The sequence below is a fragment of the Motacilla alba genome, chromosome 7, assembly GCF_015832195.1.
Source record: "Motacilla alba alba isolate MOTALB_02 chromosome 7, Motacilla_alba_V1.0_pri, whole genome shotgun sequence".
In the NCBI taxonomy this organism is placed as follows: domain Eukaryota; kingdom Metazoa; phylum Chordata; class Aves; order Passeriformes; family Motacillidae; genus Motacilla; species Motacilla alba.
In genome coordinates this window covers 28,850,463-28,867,489 of record NC_052022.1, presented here as the reverse complement: position 1 = coordinate 28,867,489, position 17,027 = coordinate 28,850,463, and the positions used below count along the sequence as shown (strand labels likewise).

The window sequence follows — 17,027 nt, the reverse complement described above, 5'->3', positions numbered from 1 at the left end:
ACTAGACAGCTGCTGAGGGAAGGGGAGCGTCTTTGTTTGCATGCAGACACACAGACACACAGCCCCGTCCAACCCAACGCACCCTCAGCCCTGGGCAGCACCATCCCTCCAAAGCAGCCCATTCATGCAGGGCTTCAAAAGGAGGAGAAAATTCCCACCTTGCTTCCCTGTCCCCTTTTTCACTGTCTTTCACAGCACATGCAGGCTGTGGTTAAAAGCACAGGTAAAAGTCCCTGGTTAAAAGCATACTTTTAGCATATGTGTAAAAGTCCTTCCAAGAATTGTGATTTTTGGCTCACAGTTTAAAAGAAAATGGAGAGCAACTGAAGGGAAACAGGAGATATATTGTGGATTGAAGCTGCATCAGACACAATTCACTGCAGGAGGCTGGAGGCTATGCCAAAGCGCCAGCAATGGAACACAGAATTTTTAGTGTGAGCTGTAGCAAAATACTCTTTAAAAAAAAAAAAAAAAAAAAAAGAAAAAAAAAAAAGAAAAATAAGAAGAACAAGAAGAAAAAGACCTGAAAGTGAATAGGCACAGAACTGATGTAAAAACCTGATTCACCAAGGGCACAGGCTCAGAAGCAGCACTTTGGTTTATATTCCCACCACTTGCTGCTCACAAAGAGCAGGGAACATACCAACACAATGACTGATAACTGAGAACATAAAAAGGAATCCAGGAACTGGATGTTGTTAAGGAATTGCTTCAGCAAAATGGCTGACCAAAAGGCTTACTGCTGTCAATGCTCCTTTTACACTTGCAGGTTGGTCTCTCCAATGCCAGCAGATGAAAGGACGTTCAGTTCCTGCTCTGAGCAGCATTTCCATTTCCTCTGGGTCTTGTGGAGCTCCTGCAGCTGACCAAATCACTCTGCAGCCATGCTGCCTCGTCTTTTGGCCTCTCAGACACCCACAGGTCAGTGGATTGTGGAGTATTCTTTGAGAAAAGTTGTTGTTGGTTTTCTATCATACAGCAGGCTTTTGTCTAGATGGTGGGGATTACAGCATTCCTTACATCCCCTTTAGGGTCTGTGAAATGGGTCTCAAAGAGTGGGACTGTAGGCAAGAAGTAAAATGTACAGCAGCTACTGCAGCCATCCCATAGTATTTTGCATCAGCACTTTACCAAAATTCCCTGCTCTCTTTGGCATGCTAGGGCAATGATGAACCCTATGATGTTTCAGAGACCTTTTAGGACATTTGCACAGGCAAGGTAGACCTCCCCTGTGTCAGGTTTGCATGGCCTGGTTCTTTGTATTGGGGAGGGCCACAGAGGTGTTATTCTCCCCTTTGGTAACATTTTTTTTCTGAGATCATGTCAGAGTTACTTGGAAATACAGCTGCACATTACCAAAAAACATGCCATCACTCCTTCTTTTTCCCTTTGGTACAGAAAAGGAAACACATTAACATTTTACAAAGTCACTGGCTCTCAGCAGTGTTTCCCATCTGATTACAAAAGCCAGTGTTTGTTACTCGAGAACTCCTAGACTGATAAGTGGTCAATTGGGAATTAACTTTTTCTGATAGAAGAAGCTGGTGCCAAACTAAAGGCTTTTGAGTTTCCTTATCATTAGAATCAGAGCTACCTCAGTTGCTATTTTGCTTGCAACCTTTATCATTTTACTAGGCAGATCAAGATAGCCTGAACTCTGTAGAGCTTAAAATCCAAGCCCAAATCCAAATACCACAGCTTCTGCTTGTCTCTGTTTCTTGTGAGTTTGAAGTCATCAACGTTTGAGATAATTTTTCATGGCAGAGGCAAAGTGAAGCATCAGAGCTGGCCTTTGCAGGAAAGCAGAACAGATCTGACTGGAGCCAGTAGAGACTGGCAGAAGTGCTAAGGAGAGCCTGTCACAGCTCACAGCATCTGCTGGGACAGATAAAGCAAACCCACTTGCATGAAAAGGTGGGGAGGGAGGGAGGAAGACATAAGAAAAGGATTAAAAACTAAGCAGAAGTATATTTATACATGTAAGAATAATGCTGGTGTGTGCAATGCACATATGAAAGCTAACAATACAGCATTTAATCATTTTGTTAAAAGCTTTGGGGAGGTCAGCTCAGGTCACAGAGCAAAGATATCGTGAGCACAGAATGGAGAAGAAAAGCTTGTAGGAAAGGGAAATGAGAAAGTCAAGTGAAAAGAGGGCATTTAACTTTTGGGGGAGGAATTCTTAAAAGAGATGGATAAGATAAGAAAACTAATGCAACCTGACTTCTTCATTTCTTATTAATGTGGAGCAAAAAGTGTAATGAGGATATGTGAGAGATTACAACAAACATATTGCAGGGGCACCTAGGAGAGAGAGAAAATCCCTGAATCACTTGCCAAGTAGATAAGGAAGCTTTGATATAAAAATAGCAATGACTATCAGCTACAGATTCTTAGTACCTTTATTCCTCTACCAAAGAAAAGCCCATCAAGTGAGAGCTGGTATTTCCAGTTTCATGTCTGATAAAAGATCTACCTTAAAATGAGACCTCAGGCTCTGGGGCACAGCTCACTGTACAGGATTTTTCCCGCACTCCCAGCCTTCATTTTAATACCCTACACTTTAACAGCTGCAGAATAAAATAAAAACCTATCAAATGGAAAGTTAACAAAAGAAACTCAGTCAAAAACTCTGGTTTTGGCAATGTACTTCAGCTGTGGCCACATGCCAAAAGGATTAATACCTGGGATGCTGTGCCCTGCGCTGGGGTGGCACTGCTTGGCAGGAGCAGAGGGCAGAGCAGGACTGCTCTGTTTCTGACAGCCTGGGACACCCAGGGCTTCATCCCAGCTCACAGGGAAACCCAGAAAAGACCAAGAGAGAAACTGCCAGCAGACAGAAAAGGAAAGCTCTTGGAGGTTTTTTCAGTAGCAGCAATCTCCTCTGGACTGTCCCAGGGGCACTAACCTGACCTCCAGCTTTCCCCATATTTAGCTGTGCCAGCCTGTCCCCTCCAGGAATCTCCATGGCTGACGAAGAGGAGGTAGCACATGGTGCTCCAGCAGCCCTGTGGTGTCTCTGACCTCTCTGACAGCCAACACTGAAGAATTCCATTTTCCCCATTGTGCTATCATGTCAAAATGAGAGAGAATCATGTGTGGAACTGCTCCTGCAGCCATGTTACCCTGGCAAAAGTCAACAAAAAGCTTCTTCTGAGTGTTCAACACAACAGGGCTGAGCTTTAAGATTATAAGTAATATGGTATTAACATTTCCATGATGTGTTTTCAGAACTTTCACTTTAATAAAACAATATGTTCCCCAGAGCACAAGACAACAGTTTTTAAGCCAAATAGAATTAATGAGGCTGAGTGATGTTTGCATCTTTCAATATTCTCAATCCTGTGAGCAGATATGTTTATGTTCAGCAATCTGAATACTACACAAAACATTCATTTTTACCATACCACTTCAGCTGAGCTTGAGTTAAAGACTAAAAAATTTAGTGCTTTGCTTTATTATAACTAATATTACAGCTGGAAAAGGACTTTACAGGAAAAGAACTTTAGTTTCGTGTTCCCAGTTTCTTCATTTTTGTGCACTTTTAAACACATATACATGTGCCAGCATATTTCACAGGCTTTTTGATGTTTTATTATCTCTGTATGTGGGTGGTTTGTTTCCAGCTATAGTTTGAAGTGCAAATTTCCCTCTCCGTTTTCCTATGTGAAGGTTAAAAATACAGTCATGAAATATCTGCACATGTTTTCTTTCCTGGATTTCTGAAGTAGACATCTAAAATAGGGTACTTCTCTTCAAATAATTGCATTATTAAAAAGAAATACTCCAACAAATAATTAAATAACAACCAGCTGTTAAATAAACAGAAAGACATTTGAGGCCCACTGTCCCTAGATATTTCTCCATATCCCTGAAGAATTAACTGTAATGTCTGCCCTGATAAAAATCTCTTGGGACCAACAAGCATAGCAGCAAAAGGAATCACAACGGGTTGGAGATTAACTCAGCATCTGCTGTTTGCAGCCCACTGTGTGCTTCTGGGGCTTTGCATCTTATTGTGACTCATATGGAAATGAGTAGAAGGATTTGCTTTCAAAATCAGACATAAAATCATCTCTTTCTCAAATGAGCATTTCTCTCTGTCATACTGAAAATGAACATGAAAGTGTTAGCTATGAGTTATTCTTCATTTTTTTATTCAGTGTGCTTGCAAAGCAGGACAGCATTTTCCCAAATCTGTTGGTCCATTGGTCAATGGCAGAAGCAAAACACTATAACATGGCTCCTTGGAATTTTGCTGTCTAGAGGACTTTCTAAATCATATCAGCTGTGCTGTACATGCCCGTGAAGAAAGGAGGAGGCAGCAGGTTAAGCATTATGTTCTGTATGTCTGAAAAACAGGAGTGTTTTCTGTGGAAATTAATGTTTAAAAGTAATCCCAGTGCCCTTAAGCTTTAAGTACTGTCACAAAGATTAGAAAGGGCCAACTGGGGCTCGCTGACTTTTGAAATTAGCACTTTTTCAAAAGACAAAAAGTTGCATAAGGGTCTTTTCAGCAAGCAGGTGTGAGCAGGGTGGTGCTGCCCCTGGGCCAGCCAGGCTGAGCCAGCTCGGGGCAGCCTGGCAAACATTGCTGCTGGTGCAGGGCAGCTGTCAGTGACCACTTCTGCCTAGCAAAGGGAGCAGGGACAAAAGTGGGGTTTGCTTGGTCCGATTTTCTCCCTGTAACAATCTTGAGGCACTTTGTGCCCTTTATTGCTGCAGTAGCCTTGTGAAGGAATTGTGCCTCTCATTGAAACAGTCAGACATTGAGAGAAAACAACTAAGAGGTAGATTTTTATTCTCAATTTCTTTAACTTCTCGACTATGAAGGTGATCCCTTTTAAGTTTCATGAGAACAGAGAGAAATATGACTTTCAGGTTGTAAATGCTCCTTTTAATGCTGCCAGCAGAACAGAGCTGCAGCAGCAGCTGCAGAGGGCTGGTTCTGAGTGACCTGACCCAGCACTCCTGATGTGCTGCTCCTTCTCCAGGAGGTGGCTGCTCTGCTGCTGCCAAGCATAAGCAAAAGAGGTGCAACACTGATGATGATAAGGTGGGGTTTTTTAAATCCATGCTGGCCAATGGTAACAGGATTCTTAATCCAGCAAATGCTAAGATGACAGAAGTGAATTCAATCTGAAGATTAGTCTTTCCTCTACACCTTTGGATTCCTTTTGCTTTGCTAATAATCGTAACACTTTCCCCACTGACAGACTTTCTTTTCCAGTTTTGTGACTGCTTTTCCTTTCCTTACCTATGACTTTCAATATCCTTTAGCCACTGTTCTGTAGCTAATTTATTGACACCTTTCTCTCTCCCTTCTCTACCATCTCTTCCAGCATGATGTGAACTGTGCATTTTCCAGCTAGGCCAAACTGTAAGAGTGTGTCTTTTCATTTGTGGGAGACATGAAATATTAAAACAAACATTTCCCTGCTTCACTCTCAGTAAGAGCTTAAAGGAGCTATTACAGGGATTATTTTTCCTCTACTTACTGGAAAACAAAGATAAAAATGTAGCTTTCAAGTAGGTCATTTAATCTTGGAACATTTAATTGTGAGGTTGCCAGCCATGATTTGATTTCTCATCTTCTATTATTCCAAGGTTGCAAACCTTCCAATTCATTTATATTTATAAACAATGTTCCCACTATATTACATGCATGGATTATTAGGAACACCTCCCAGTGGAGTACTGTCAACTTTTTGTACATAATTAATTAGAAGCCTCAAAGCTACCTTTTATCAAACTTTCACAGAGATTTAGCATATCAGAGATCTCAAAATGAAAGAACTCTGTTTAGACCAAAGGGCTATCCAGCTTACCCAAGTAAGGAAATATTTTATATTTCATGAGACTTTAAAAAAAATTTAAAAATAATTAAAGCCAAAGTGGAAATCACCTAGGGAAGAATGTGGTTGCAGTGATAACAGAATTGTATTTCACAGTAAAGGGAGCCAAACCCTGCCTCCAATTAACAGTCCAGTTCTGATAAAATAAGTCAAAGGAGAAAACAGCCTGACCAAAATTATGATCCCGCCTGCAAAAGAATTGAGATGGGAGTAAGAACTGACCCCTAACAGTTAAACTGCTTATAAATCATCCACAAGGTGGGAAAAGACAGCAAATGCAGCACTCTGCCTACTTGCATGGCTTCTGATTTTTACAGTAGCTCCTCAGAAGCAAATCGAACCTTTCAGCGTCAAATTAACTTGCAAAACTTTGGCTGGGAGGCCAGGCCAACCTCACACAGACCCCTTGCACATGGGAGCCCACACACTATCATCATCCTCCTTTGGTACTTGCCACATGCAGCCCGTGTGAGCAGGTCTGGGATAGCTCTGCAGCACCAGGGGTGAGCTGGCTAAGAGGAGAAACACTCATTTTTCTTTGCATGCCCATTTCCTTGCCATCCTAACATATTCTGGATCACTAACTGTGAGCTCCCTGCCAGGGGAAGTGCCATGGTGAACATGATTTATAGGCAGCAAACATCCCTTTGATTTGGACATCACTGGCGTGTAAAAATCAAATGCAAATTTCTCAAGAGCCAGTTCTAATTAGCATTTTACTGGGAATTTTGGGGCAGGACTTATCACCTGTAAGAGCAGTTAATACTTTACATAAATTTTGCTATGAAAGATAAAATACCTGTAGAATTTAAAGACTTATTCCTCTTCTTTCCCTTACACAAATTACCCTGGGAACCAAGGTGGCATTGCAACAGGGGATACTGCTCATGATTTCACAAATTAGTGGCCTGGGCCCTCTCACAGAGCTGGATTATCTGGAATACAATGGTTACATTCCTGCCATCAGAGTGATGGCCAGGAGATAACATGAGCTCTGTATGTGAGACAAGCAAATCTTTCAGCCACACTGAAAGATCATAATTATATCATATAATTGTTAACAGCAGATTGGAACCATTTCCCAGGATCAACAACAACTTTGTGTTTTTGAAATGCTATATAAAGCAGCTTGGCAGCAAGGCTAAGAGCTGAGTTTTCCTTCTCCTGGTAGGTCACTGCTGATGCAGCAGCACTTGAACTGAACAGACAGCTTCTCTCTAGAGAAAGTCGTATATTTAGTGTTCCAAATGGTAGGTTAGATGTCAGATTTAATTTGAAACCTGAGATATTGTAATTCCAGAGAAACTGTTGGCAAAATGTTTGTGTTTAAACAAGAGGACATAGGTTTAATTGAGTTAACTCTTTCTTCTTGGTATTAATGATATTTAATGAATAATGATTTACCTAAAAAAAAATAAATTACGGAGTCAAAGACTAGCAGGCTGAAGAGAAAGTTCCCTGTGGTACTAAAAGACAGTAAAATTCAAAGATCCTGCTGATAGAATCTTAATTCTTATCTGTCCTCTAAACACTACCCAGGGTGCCATTACACTGTCCACAACAAAGAAAATTTCCTCTTCCCAGGGACTGAAACTGGAATTTTGATTTAATAAGATAGGAATGCAAACAACACACCTTGCAGCATTCTGAATGAGTAATTTACTGCATGAACCTTGGACACAGTGATGCATTTTATATTGCACCTATCCTAAAATGCATCTCTGCATCTCTTCTACACACAAAAGCCAAAATCCACGTGACTGTTCTAAAAGAAATATCTTGGCCAGCTTAGAATCTTATGCTTGTTTTACATCAGTGAATCAGCTCACTATATTTTATGCATTCCCATCATACATTTCTACAACTAGAGTCCTCATCCTGGGCTTCATTTATATTCAGTGGAGATCTAGTAAATGAGTCTAGAACACAGGCTAAAATCCTTTGACTGTTAGTGATCTATAGCCTTCCATCAAAGCGGTGAAAATTTTCTATCTTTGTAAGTAGCAGAAGTAGGTAGAAAAGGCTTGGACATTGCCAACTTCTTTAATAATTTTCATAAAACATTGAGATTGTCTGAACTGCAGTAAAAAAAACACTGATTGCCACTTCAAGGCTTCTAGTTGAAAGCAGAGGACATTGCTATCTTTCTTTGTCCTGTGTAATGACTTGCAGAAATTCTGTAAAGCCATTTCCTTTAAGAAAAAAAAAAAAATCATTGCCATTAGTGTCTTTTGGGACACCTCCTATAAATAGTTAAAATTGCCTTGCGTTACTCAGTTTAATTATTTATTTGGAGAATAATTACTTTAGATGTCAGTTCCATTATCATGGAAGTTGTAAATGATCCTGAAACTGAAACAAATACTGTCTTCTTGAGATCAGCAACCTTAGCATTACAGACACTATTTTAATTGTTGTTTCATTGCAGATCCCATATATAATATGAATGAATGTGACTCTTAGACTGTCCTAAGATTTATTTTAGAAGAGTTAACAAAACCTACAGATAACAAGAGGTAAAGGATTTCCCATTGAAGATGCTTGTCTGTGCCTTTCAAAGTCTTTTAGAAAATAATGTGTGCCTTAGCAGCAGTGGAATGGGTAAAAGAAATAGCATTAATGGGCAGTCAGCATAAAATGTGAATATTATGATAGATTATTATTATTGAGGCTAGAGTCAATGAGTTTGAATTAATTTCTTTCCATCTAATCCTAGTGCCCTCCTACATATATGTGCAAAGTACATGCCTACCAAAACCAACACTGAAAATGCTCCTATCCATTAAAAAAAAGGTAAATTTATTTATTAAATTTATTATATACTCAATTGATTTCCTAAGGGATTGCACACATCTGCCCAGTTCTGTGAAACATCAACCTTGCCCTCCTCCCAGAAAGACACCCAAGTTTTCACTAAATATATTGTTTCTGTTAAGGACTTTCACAACATTCATCTCCTGTCACTGGACAGGAGAAAAAGTGAACTGGGTCAGACCCAGGATCTGTCCAAGCCAGCAGCCAATCCCCAGCAGCAGCTGAAGGCAGATGGCCAGAGGGAAAACTGAGGACCATGGCATGAAGTCTGACACTTGTCCTTGCAGTCCCTCAGCTGCCAACCATCCACAGCCTGCTGTGAGCTGGGTGCACTCTTTGCTGGGTGCAACCATCCACAGGCTGCTGGAGCTGGGTGCACTCTTTGCTCTCAATCACTTCCACTGGACATCCCACAATGGGCTGAGTCTCCCCCTAGAGCCAAGGAAGCATTCAGCTTTCAGGTCTTTTAGCCCAAGAGATTGCAGGTAGATCCATCCTCTCCAGTAACTGTGTTCTGTCCAGGCAGATTTTCCAGTTGTGCCTATTTAACCATTACAGTCTTCATTTCTAATTCTGTGCCACTCTTCCTTGACACATCCTCCTCCATGCACAGCATATTTGCACTCACAAATTTATGCTTTGTTATTCAGTGTTCTCTGGTTCTGTGTTTTGGTGCTTATGAACTGGGAGCGACTCTTTATTCCTGGAATACTAATTCAGAACTGCTGAATTGAAAGTGTCCAGGCATAAAACTGGCTTGTTCCATAAGCTAAAAGCAGGTATTTCCTTTTACCAAGGAAATCAACATTGTCACCATCTTAATATTATTCCTCAAAATATCCTTCCATAACACAGAGAATGAGAAGGATACCTTTAGGCAAAAACTAAGGGGTTTATTTTGTTACTCAGCAAAGAGCCTACTATCTGCCCTCACTTATGTAAGGTTCACTTCCACACCTACCCTGAGTATCTTTAGCTCACTTTGGCAGATTAAAACATTTAAGGCCAGGTTTTGGGCTATTTCTGTCAGAAGCAAACTTTCTAATTTCTCAACACATCAAGTGTTGTTTTTCCAACCATCTTTCAAGACTTACTATATTGGATTTGAAATCTTCTCTACTCATTTACTATATGCCATTTTTCTTTTATTGCAACCACAATACCATCTGTGCTGAGATTTGTTACATGAGGTTTTAGCTTTGGATATCAACTATTTCTATAAAATATCACTTGAAATCAATTAGTCACTTTGGACATAAAGATAAACTAAACAGTTCCATCTATCTTCCTATGCTTTTTTCCCCCTTTGGCTTTATGGTATTTTGAGAAGCACCAGATTTGCTTGATGAATGGTTGCCCATTTAATGATAAAAGATAAAAATTCTGTAACAGCAGTTGGGGAGAAAATACAGGGCAAAAATAGATGGCTCTGCTCATCATCATCATCCCAAATGAAGGAAAATATCCTGAAGCCTGGACTAGTGACTAAGAGTCAGCTCTGCATCTGTCTGTGAGGGTGCTGTCAGCCACAGGACTGATGGGGATCCCATCCCATTCAGCAAGCTGGTCTGGGGGCAGGCCCAGGTCCCAGCCAGGAGACACTCCTGGGGCAGGGATGAGAACACAAAGTTACAGACACAGCTTAGCCAAGGGGGAGAACTGGGGAGGTAGCTCAGGGTCTGCATTTGTATGCAGGCAGGAATACAAATTACAGAGGCCAAAGATAAGTCTTTTCCTTCAATCAAGTTAAAGATTGTCTTTTCTCTCCGCTTCCAACCTAAACGTTCAAAAATCATAAATCAGGGCCCCAAGCATGACAAGTCTGACTTCAAAAAGCAGGAACTTAAAAGTATTGGCCATCTTTGACCCTGAACACCATCACAATAAGGTTTCTGAGCCCCTCAGGAACATCAGCATTACATGTCTGAACTCCTATGGCTGCAACAGCTACAGATTTCACTGGAATTCATTTGGGCTTTTTTCCACACTCATATTATTGGACATATCCACAAAGTGGGCCTTCAATATCACACAATGCCTTGACACCAGACTCCCAGGGACCCCTGTGACATTTGATAGCCATTCTAGGGTCTGTGAACTTCTCTGACCTTCACTGGGCTACAAAATTAGCCAAGGAACCCTCCTCCCTCTGCTCCTGCCAAAAACCTCTCCATGAAGTCCCTGTCAGTATTTGCTCTGAGTTGGATACTGCCTGTATGTGAAATGAGAGCTCCACCTGCATACTCACAATCAGAATTATCTCATTTAAGCACAGATTGCTGCACTAGGAAGGGAGCTCCAACCTCCCAAGTCCTGGCCACGGTGCAGAGCAGACATTGTGACTGCAGAGGAAGCTGGGCCAGGGAAGTGGTCTGGTTGAAACAGTGACCTGACACAAAATTCCCAGATCGTTTACAGCAGTGGCTCGTGAGGTGGCTCCCTGTACAATCCTTCAGCCATTAATGCCAGCACAAAGGAGAGCTCAGGGACACAGAGACATCCCTTTAGTCTGCACTTAAGACGCAGTTAAATTGCAGTCATGGAAACAAACATCAATTCCCTGAGGTCATTTGACAGTCCTGCAAGTTTTTCTGCCATGGTTAGAGCTCAAGCTGTTTTTTAAGAAGCCACAAATATGGGATGGGGAAATATGGATATTATACTTTTTTCTTTCGTGTTTTTTCAGTTAGGTCTTCAGATGGCAAAACCTTCAGGGCAGGACTCACCCATCTTCCTGCCTCTTCAGAAAGAGCCTTACTTGGCCTTTCAAATAAACACACTGGGTACTAGGAAAAACAGAAAGGATGGTGTTGCTGTCATCTCTGGCAGAGATCCAAATAAAGTTTGCTCCTCTTATCATAATGAATAACTGCATTTTGCACAAATGGGAGCTAGAAATGGCCCTTCTTAACCCATGGACAATTATACAAAATGAATCCAAAACCACGCCTATCAGCAATCATGAAGGATCCTTCCTGACTAAATCAGCTTCATCTCACTGTCCCCTGACAGAAAGTTTGTGTAGCCTGCAAGTCACCTCCATGCTAGTTCTTCTTCTTTCTCCCTGAGTACATGTAGTTTAGATTACTGATATGAACTTTACAGGATTGCAGATTTTAGGGCATACCACTAAAAAATAAGGATTTGGGAAGTAAAAGACCAACCTGTTAGAGTATAACAGTTTACATTCACCTATTAATTCTCAAAAATGACAAAGCATTGCCTTGAGAAGATAGAGTCCCAAACCAAGTACACTCTGTGGACCAGCTTTTACTAAATGCCAGGAAAACAAAGATGTTGTTTTAAGAAACTTGGTGCATATAATGAAACAGAACCTAACCTTAAAGGGGTTTGGGGTTGTTTTTTTCTGAAATCTGACAGGAGATGTTAAGAGTTTTAGTGAGAAAGCCTCAATCTGGGGTTTTCCCAGTATGATTTTTAAGCCACTAAGTATGAATGAAAGGAAATTGTAGCCTCAGCTGGGTCCCCCTTGGTCATCCCGAGACCCCAGGCAGGGCCAGAGCGGGTGTGTTCACGGTGTGCTCACAGCCATGGTGCACCATGGCTGTCCACAGGTACATCAGGTACAACTTTCCTTTAGGCAAGGACCTGGATTTGTGCTTCAGGACCAAAGCAAATCAGCAGAGGTCTCTGGGTGTCAGTGAAATGATAACAACATAACCACCAAGCCTGTGGTAGTTACTTTTTGCTATCTATCTTACATAAATGAAGATTAAAACTTATAGACCCTTGAAGCCTAGGTCTTCATTTCAAACCAATGCAATGTCATATTTTGAAAAATAATTCAATATTTTAAGATTAATTTGATGGTTAGAAGTAGTTTAGTAGATATTTTTCTTGAGAAATCTCACCAAGTGGCATCTACTCACAAAAGCAGCACAAGGCAATGTAACCACATCTTTAATTTGCTGCTACTACTGAGCGGGTTGGCTTGCCCTGTGCTTTTATTTTACAGTAGCTTTGATTACACTTTTCTCTATAAAGTCTGCATCTGACAGCGTGGAACACATTTATCTGAAGTATGGAAAGAAAGAGCAGTAATAGGATCTCCTGCTTGTATGTGAGAGGGTGGATGAGAACATAACAAATTCACCTATGGCATTACCTCTCTGAAAAAAAAGTCAGAATTTCAGCTGCAGCGACCTTGTGGTCACAGAGATCACAAACTGCAAGACAGAAGACGTGGAAAGGAAAGGGCTGCAGTTAGACAGGTGTACACTGTTACAATACATCCTGCAGTTGTTATATATCCAGAAGTAGTTCTCTTAAGACAGAAATCAGGCTTCCTCTCATGTTATTCAATAGTTTACCAAATACAACTGACAATAATTCGCACTGTTTTCAATGGCAGAAAGGGAAATTGTTCTTCATTTAAAGACCTAGACCCCAGGAAGAAAATAAAGAAAGTGCCAAAAATACAGGCATTACCAGCTTGCCCAGATGAATTTTGCACAGCCCTGCAAAACATACAAGAAAAGTCTTTTTTTAAGGGAGTTGCAGCTGAAGCCAAACAGAATTTAGTAATAGTGACAGGAATGGTATGATAAACTTGATAGTAAGGAAATCAAGATTCTAGCATATGTAGAGAAATACGCTTTGTGAACTAAAGTAATAGAAATGTTCCCATATAACAAATTAGTAATACATCCAATTTTGTTTGCTTTTTTCATTATAAACCAAGTTATACCCTGTCTGGACTGACCTGTGTGACTCCTAAGAGAGATCCCTGTTTTGTAGGGATTCCTAAGATCCAAAATAGATCACAATCACATTTAGGTTCTTTCCAGGCTGCAAAGGCACAGATGTTTCCCCACAGTTTTGAAACTCACAGCTCAGACCTCCAGCTGTGGAATACCACATAGTCATCAACAACATCAGAACTAAAAAATTTATATCACTGCTCTGAGCACCAGAGTCTAGATCTGTGCTGCTCCTCATATCTAACTTTTCATGCCACCTTGTTAAGGACTATGTGAGTCTATAATGTAATTTAGAAGAGCTTTTCTGTTCATGGAGCTATGGCATCTCTTGAGGAGTTAATATTTGTTCTGAGGATCAACAGGCACTATAACTGAAATTAAAGATGACTTTTTCATCTAAAAAATCCTTTCTAAGCCTCATTGACTTAGTGCCCTATTCACAGTCTAGAGTTTGGAGCTAAAACAGAGAACACAGAGCCATGGTTCTGCTGACAGAAAAAGACAGTTATGGGATGATTTTATCCAATTTGATCCTACTCACAGTATATCTCAATTTCACACCATGTTTTAATCAAAGTAAGCTTTTGTGAATATCCACTACTACTTACCCTAATAGATCCTAGGACTGAGAAACCCTCATGCTAGGAAGCAGGACCTAGGTATTAAAATAATTCTCATTAAGCAACATAAAATTCAGAGAAACATATTTCAAGGCCCACTGAGTTTAAAGAACTAGGACACAGTAGCAGTAGTTAGGTATTTATTAATTTCCCTCAGGTAACAGCAGTCACTTTCACAAACAGGTTACAAAGAGCACCATTCTGCAGAACCAGATCAGGCAGATGTATAGGCTGTGTGTGATTTGGCCACTTAAGCACCAGAAGTGCCATGAACAGTGTAAAAACTGACACCAAAGTGGGAAGGCATCAGCCATCCTCATGCTGTACCCTGCCCCTCCCAGGAACAGTGTTTTGAGGTTGGCTGTTTTGAATGGTAATTTTTTCAAAAGCCTCCAGATCCCATCTCCAGATGCTGTGTTTCATTTCTCTGAGGACATTAGACTGAGGGAAAATCCAGAACACAGGACTACTTACTAAACTTGTCTTTATGCAACTTCATATTTCAAAGAATTAACAAAAAATGCCAAAAGCTCTCTTGTAAGGATGAGAAAAGTATCTCAGGAAGTCTTTCTACTTTGCAAGGCTAAGCAATGCAAAATTTTAGGTATGCTACCCAGACCACAATCCCATCTTATGCTGAAAGGAAAGAAAGAAGCATGAGAGATAGAATGGTGTTTTCGTTACAGTTGAACTGTTTCAAACAGTTTAACTGTTTAACTTTTTTTTTTTTTAACATGGTCTGTAGTCCAAATCTGATAAATCAGAATACAATTAGATAGTGCAGGAATCATCACTACAAACCTAGCCAACAGGACAGAGGTTTTTTTTTCAGGGATTATTTCTCAGCAAAGGATCAAAATCCCAGGCCCATTAAATTAGGGGAAAAAACTCATTGTGTGAAAGTGAGGAGGGCTGGATTTGTCTGGCCCATACAATACTGCAAACACGACCACAAACAATGAGTGCCTGCCTTGGGATAAAAAAAGATATTGAGCTTACAAAAGCCATCTATCTCCCTGTGAAAGCAAATACCACAAAGGCTGTTCCACTCCATGATTCACTGTTGAATGTTTTGATTCAGGTGGGCTCTGGCTCTCTGATGTCACTCCTTCACACATGTGCTTAATTTGACATACAGAGCCAAAGACTAGTTCCACTGAAGTCCTGTGACTTGCTTGGTGGTAGGATGAAAAAACTCCCACTGGCTTCAAGTGTGAAAGATCAGAGACTGAAGGATCAAACTTTATAGCAAGTAGGGTCAAGCAGCAAGTTCCCCATCCACAATATGAGCACTGGTTTTTATTATCTATCACTGCTCTGCTCTGGAGGACTCTTTCCAGCGTGACACTTCCTCGTTTTTTCTGAATGGCTGCTATCAGATCACAGCTTTACACTGGAGCTGTTTATAAATGTTCCTTATGATATTGCCTTTTTTTTTTTTTTAAATCAAGCCATTCTTCCTCCATGAAACAGGACATTTATTGTTCATGTATAAGAGGCAATGAACCTGCAAAAGCAGCGTTCATAAAACCTGGAAACCTTCTCAACAAGCAAAATGACTAACTGTGATGGACATTCATAAATCATTCCATATCATTCATCATAATTCCTGCAGTTTCATTAATTCCTAGAGGAAGACATAAATCTAATGTGCATCTTAAGAAGCCAGCAGGCTGGCTTGCTCTCCAGGCATAAAATAAATATGAAGCTCTCTTCCCTGCTGAGGAGATGCAGGTTTTGCATGTGTGCACAGCAGGAAATCGATGTCACTCAAAGTGTGGGGATATCCTGGGCAGCCCTACAGGCATCACTTTTGTTTTCAGAATGTGCAAATGCTCCATCCTAATCCTGCTCCCACTGAACTCAGTAGACCCTTTTCCCTATAACTATTTGTATAAAGCCTTTAATCTACCTCTGCTTTTCAACAATCAGGTTAAGAGTACAGATTTTGTTTCCAGAACCAGGGGCCACCAGTGCCTGGGCCAGTGCTGCAGGTATCATCTTGGAAGGGTCCTGGGCAGCTACAAAGGGTCTGGCTAACCTGCAACAGCTTGGAGGATCACAGAGAATACATACATCCAGCAGAATCCATAAAAAAAGGACAGCAACAACATCTTTTCTTTTAAAGCAGGCAAGCTGTGATAAACAGAAAAAATAAAGCCTTTACAGTGAAGCCTAGTGCTATGCAAATTGCTCCCTGAAAATGCTAAAGCAAGTTTGACATCCTGTGGCCAGAGTCAGCATGGGAATAACTCACCCTTTCAAACCCTGGGTTTGCTCACTCAGGAGATTATCCTGCTCCTGAGGGCACATATTTTTGTTTGAGGTGGGTATGACAGTCTTGTGAGTGAGTATCCTGCAGGAAAGAATATAAATGTGCACACTAAATATTTCTGTCAGGGGACGATTAGGGGCTGCAAGACAGCAACAGCACTTGAAAGCCCACATGACATCAGAGGGTAAGCACAGGACGGCTCCCAGAAAATCTGTGTGTGGCCCCTCTGCTTGAGGTTATCCCCTGCCCTAAAAGAGGAATACAAATATAAATGGGGGCCAGAGACAGGGGGAAGAAAAACAAAAGAAAAGAAACTAGAGCATGGAAAGACTAGTTTCTCCTAAGAAAAACAAGTTCAGGCTGAAATGTAAATATCTCTGAAAAGATAATTTAGTCTTAATCATAAGGTCTGTTTAAAAGTCTGCTGCTTCTTTTTCCAGCCCACATTTTCCAAAAGAAAGAAAAGCTGTCTTTAAAATATCTGTGATAATTGTTATGAAACAATCACATGTAGCAATCTTGGCTTTTTGGTGCACATCCAACGCACCACATCAATCTCTGTAAGCCTTTCCAAAGGTTTGTGCCTGCAGTTTCGAACAACTGATTGTACAGCAAAGATAACAAGGCAATTTGTTAGAACTTAATTTGTAACAAATTATTTCTGTGGAAAGAGCAAATGATAACAAAAGGATAACTCTAGATTTATGGAATTGAGGTAAGACCCAGCATTTCAGCTGCACAA

General features: G+C 40.7%; 1 long non-coding RNA gene across 2 annotated transcripts in view; it reads left to right on the top strand.

The window, feature by feature from the left end:
• Nucleotides 1-709: 709 nt before the first annotated feature.
• LOC119703149 overlaps nt 710-17,027 on the top strand; it is a 32,792-nt gene continuing 16,474 nt past the window's right edge. Inside the window, exon 1 of one of the 2 annotated variants that reach the window (XR_005257563.1) lies at nt 710-921. This is a non-coding gene — a long non-coding RNA (uncharacterized LOC119703149). Of the gene's footprint in view, nt 922-16,887; nt 17,001-17,027 lie in introns of those variants that run through there. The other variant, XR_005257562.1, reaches the window with a different exon arrangement.